The sequence below is a fragment of the Ischnura elegans genome, chromosome 11 (assembly GCF_921293095.1).
Source record: "Ischnura elegans chromosome 11, ioIscEleg1.1, whole genome shotgun sequence".
NCBI lineage: Eukaryota > Metazoa > Arthropoda > Insecta > Odonata > Coenagrionidae > Ischnura > Ischnura elegans.
The window spans coordinates 7,844,906-7,850,617 of record NC_060256.1 but is presented as its reverse complement, the minus strand read 5'-3'; positions in this window follow the sequence as shown (position 1 = coordinate 7,850,617).

The following is a 5,712-nucleotide window of genomic DNA, read 5'->3' as shown; positions in this document are numbered from 1 at the left end:
GTCTATCTCCCTGCCCGGAACTACTTTCCTATTTGTAGACTGCTTTGCGCTATCCTCGCGTCCGCGATAGTAGCGAACTTCCTGGCGGCTTTGCAAATGCGCTAAGTTGAGATAAAAATGCTACCATATTCACCAGCATTTATCCGGTGATTATCATTGGAGTTTACCTATGATTCGAGTGACTGCTTTCAATCTATTAACTCTATTTCCTGATACAGTGAAGTGTCCTTATAACGAACGACAATTTAACTACATATGCAGTGTAACGAAATTATTTTTGGTTCCGAATAACGAAATTTCCTGTATAACGTATTTCCCGTATAACGAAATTTCAGTTTAACGGACGTATTTCGGCGGTCCGTAGGATTTCGTTAAAAAGACATTTCACTGTAATCACTTTGCTGGTGGGGATATCCGTGAAAATATACTTTTATACAGTATTTATTACATTCCATTGGCTATAATCAATTGAATATCAATAAAAGTTCAGGGAAATGACTGGTTTACACTCGTAAAAATATATTTCCAGCCGACTCGGTCGTAGAACGATGGTAATTGGTGGTAACTCGGTGGTAATTGATGATGATTTTTCCCTGGGAAAATATGTTTGAGACAAAACTTTGCGAATTCAACCGATGAAGTAAGAAAAAAGGTTAACATTGCGCTTTACAGAGTGTGTTTTAATGTGTTTAACGAGTTCCAGCAAAATAAATTCACCAAATCCTAGTAAGCCTTGACACTTATGGGATTGCCAAAGTCTTTGCCAGTTAGGGGGGCTAAGTCTGTACGTGTTGGATATTGTCCCCTGCACGGAAAAAAAAGTTTGATTAGAACTATCGATTTCTGATTAAATTTATCAAACTTTTGGGTTCATATGGCACATTGAAAAATTCAGTAATTATTACCAAACCAGTTTGATAAATTCTATCAAACTGATTTGGTAATTGTTACCGAAATGGCTACAGCAGTTCGATAAAAACTATCAAAATCAAAAGGGCAATAAAATCGACGTAGCGTGCACATGTGAAAGATTTTCAACCCAGAAAACACTATTATGATTGAAAATAATAAAATTAGGAGTTTGGCGTAAGTTTCTGCAAAAAAAATACAAAAAAAAGTGGAAAAATAACAAGCCTGCATGAAGCATTGAACGTGGGCCTTCCGCGTGGTAGCAACGGACTCTAACAACTAGTCTAAATCGGTTGTCATAATAATTGCTAACTTAAACGCTCTAATATAATATTATTGTAAGTATTTAACCTTTGCTTTGAAATGTGAATAAGGTGTGGCTACAGTTTCCCTTTGTATGCTTAAGAGGAATACTTGATGCACACAATTGCATTACGTAGTTACTCCATATGAATATCTAGTGCAGATGCACAAGAAAACTTTATTTGCAGGCTTATTACATCGATATAGAGATGGCTTTAACGTGCTGGGTGATATCCTTAGCATGGATTGGGTGTAGTATCACGGCTTTTATCACGTTATTAAACATGATCGCGAATGATTATACCTCAGGAATACCTATAATTAAAGTTTTAATGTGTCGAAATACACAAACATCTCCTTACAGCTTTAATATCTATGATAATATGCGATTCAATCAATGTCTTTGATGCACCAGCAAACGGGTAGTATTGCAATTTAAAGCAGGAAAAAACAGAAAAATGTACGTAAACAAAATTAAAACGTTATCGCCATCACAAATAATGAAATCAAAAGCATTTCTACCAACTTATCTTTTATGTAAGGCCTGTTTAAGAATCTTTCAACTGCAAATGTGTATTGGTATAAACGTAAGAGGAACGATAGACCGTTCGATGGATTACGAAACACTTGGTAAATTCTATCAAACCAAATTTGCATAGCAATGTAGAGTTTGATAATTTTTACCAAACAAGCAATCACCTTCGTAAAATTAATCATAACTTCGATAAAAGTTATCAAACTCAGAATCGTATTGAATTAATTCGGTTATTTTTACGAAACTCTTCCGTACAATTGACCAAATTATGCAATACCAAAATGTTTGATGAAATATATCAAGAGCTCACGCTAGCGTTTGGTAAAGTAAATCAAGTGCTTAATAATTTGCATCAAAGTTTAAGTATATTTAACAAAAATACTCCCTATCACACCAGTTCGATAGTTTTAATCAAATATTTTTTTTCCGTGTGCGTGTCCTGGTAGCCACTTTACCGGTCGGGATATTATTGAAACTAATCTTTTGTGCTTTAATTATTAGATTACCGATGGTTCTAATAAAATAAAATACCTTTATGAGTGCTGGAAATTTGACTAGCTTACACTTGTTGAAATTTATTTTCATCTCAGCCGGACGTAGTCAGTCGTACCCTTGAGAAGACATTTTCGTTAGAACTCGCAGGCGTAGTAACAGCTGCCTGAATGTGGTTTACGTCCTTACCGTGGATTCTATGATTTGAGGATATGTTTTAACTGGCACAGGGGCGGTGTTGCCAGATCGACTGGTCGGCAATCGCCGAGGGACCCGAGCTTAAATCCCCTATTACACTTTTCAATTTATTGGCCAATCCATTGAATATTGGATTGTGGTCCAACTGACACACACCAATTTCTAATTCAATGTCCTTTTCCCAATATTGGACACAATTTCTTGCCCAATTTGGAATTTAGAACATGTTCTATAGTCTCGCGACCAATCTTCAATCAGAAGTCGGATTTGTCGACTCTTCGTGGCCAAAATAAGAAGCTCTTTGCAAAAAATCAGGTTTAGCGGTAAAGCATTGTTTATTTTTTTCAAATATTCGCTTGAGGTTTCTAAAAGGTGAACGAAAGAAGTTGTTTCACTATTGATCGAAGCGTACAAATCACAGGAATGCTTATACAACGAAAAAACATCGAAATACAATGGCGTACTCTAGCGGGACATTAGAACACTATTTCGGCCAATAGAGGTGCAAATATTGATGCGTGTCATATGGTACGTCAAGCCCAATGTTTTAAACAATATTGCACGCCTATTTATTGGCCAATAAATTGGAAAGTGTCAAACGGGATTTAGTCACGCGCATTTTCCTTCGCTTCACTTCATATTTGGACAGACAGCTTAACCTCGCCACCTCGGTGGTACTCGCTACTATTCGTTTAGTATTTTTTTGCGAGTGAGTTGGAGGAGTAATCATCGTGCTCTTGGACGTGATTAGGATAGGATGGACATCGGAGACAGCCATATTCATCGGGCGGCACTGCATGCAAAGCCAAGGCGGCTCCCGCTCTCCTCATGGTTAGTGTCGTGATTCATCTTATTCGTTTTTAGAGTGTCTCTCATATAAAAGTCTGAATCATACGATCATTTTTAATTATCCTTTTCGAGGGACAGCTCCAGCTATCGCTCCAATGATGGAGGAAAAAATAACCGATTCACGCAATCATTTTCCGCGATTGCTCCAGCGATGGAAACCCCATCCATTTCTACATTACTCGGTATTGTCCCATTTTCCGTTGCTGACACCATCGCTGGTACCATCTGTCTTACAGCCAATCAGAATGAACAGCCGCCAACGCGGTCGTAACGCCACGATTGGTGTTTAATCGAATGACAGCAGTAAATACGGAAAAATCGGAATAAGCAATTGAAAAAGAAAGGGTGGGAATGACGTACGTGTGATTCAGAAAATGATGGGTGGAGCGGTCATTCTTTTGGTCCCTAAAAACTTATCGCTTGAGCTATCATTCTGAGGGACGGAAAAATGATCGTGTGGTACAAATTTAAGCCGTGGTCAACCTGCTCCTGCAAGAAAAAAATCAGTTTCTATGGCAATATTGATGATTCTCGAGTTGCCCTTGTAGATCACATGGTCATTCCATTCATCATTTCCCGTAATTCCATGAAAATTTTGGAGCTCTTTTGATTACGTCTCTGATTTTTGATTAAGGAATCCAGTCCGGTCGTCATTCTTTATTCTAGTGCCTCGCATGGTATGTGACTTTATGTGGTGGAAATGATTGATGTTAATTAAATGAGACATTGAAATATTTCCACTGAATTAATTTTCGCACTAAGCGTTGTGTTGCCACAACAACATTTCCTCCCCATCCCCTCCCAAGACGAAAAAACGAAAACGACCATTACAAACATAAAACGAAAACGATCAGCAACTAATATTCCCACTTCCCGACACCCAAACCACTTCCTCTCACTCCTATTTCTTTGGCAGTTGGACATATTCAAGGAATATCTTCCCAGGGAGAACACCAAGGTCAAAAAGACGCCTTTTAGACGTCATTTAGATGGTTGAAAAAACGTCTTAATCCCAGGTCAATAATATCTATTTCCTTCCCTCCACCATAACCCAATCACGACGTCTTCTGGTTGGTCAAAATGACGTCTTTTAGACGTCAATTAGATGGTCGAAAAAACTTCTAATTTAAAATCAATAATACCTCTTTTCTTCCCTCCATGACCTAACCACGACATCTTCAGGTTGGCCAAAAAGATGTATTTTAGACGTCATTTAGGTGGTCAATAAAACCTCTCGATCCAAGGTCAATAATACCTATTTCCTTCCCTCTACCATGACCTAACCACAACGTCTTCTGGCTGGTTAAAAAGACGTCTTTAAGGCGTCATTTAGATGGTCAAAAAACCTCTCGATCCCGGGCTAACAATACTTTTTTCCTTCCCTCTACCATGACCCAATCGCGACCTTTTATTTTTGATCAAAAAGACGACATTTTGATGGTTAAAATATTTTGAAAAAAGCATCAAGAAGACATATTTTCTTCCCTCCACCAAGATTTAAGGAAAACCTCTTACGTGATAAAAATAGGAGATAATTAATTGGCTGCACATGATGGATGCACTTGAAAATGTTGTCGTAAATGTGTGCAAAAATAAATTCAGGGAAATATCGCTGTATATTATTTATCTAATATTTATATGCTAGCTCTGCTTCTATTTTCTGTTATCATCGCTTGAATGTTATTTATTTTTCTGGTTTACTGACTGATCTAGGAGGTCCCGAAATATGCCCGGTTGTAAGGAAAATTGTATTTGTTAATTGTAATTGTTATTCCGGTTGTATTTGTTCATTCATGTATTCTTTTTAATTCTGATAGGTATTTGTGATTGATCCGAAATGTTTCAATATTATAACCCATTCAGATAGCTCCTATGGAGAGTTTTCATCTGTTCCGTTGCATCGTTTTCGATTATATTATAGCTACATCTAACCCATTTTTTCATTCATGGTGCCATTTCCGTACTGTTTTTGTGTATCGTAGTTTCAAGCACGATAATTTTCAAATATCAGGGGTGATGTTTCAGAGACTCATTGATTATAATGGAGGTCTATCTAGGAGCGTGGCTTCAAAGAAAAATGCTCCTTGCAAGGAGTGAGTGAATATCCATAAAAATCATGAAAGATGTTATGAAGAAGGCTATGCAATGTATGTTATGCATATATAGCTTTTTGGCGGCGCTGTCTTTCCATGGTTGAAGAGATGAGTTATCCGTATGCCCTGGATTTTAATAAAAGCGATGCAGGGAAGAGAAATTGGCCGACCAAGAATGATGCACACCGTGTCCATTCGAGAGATCGTGGTCACTGGTGCGATGAGGTGATGAAAACCATGAATATATGTAATTCTAATGCTTCCTTCTAATAATTCAAACTTATGAAGCGATATTCAGTCTTCTGAATGGAATTATGTCAACGTGTACTCTTT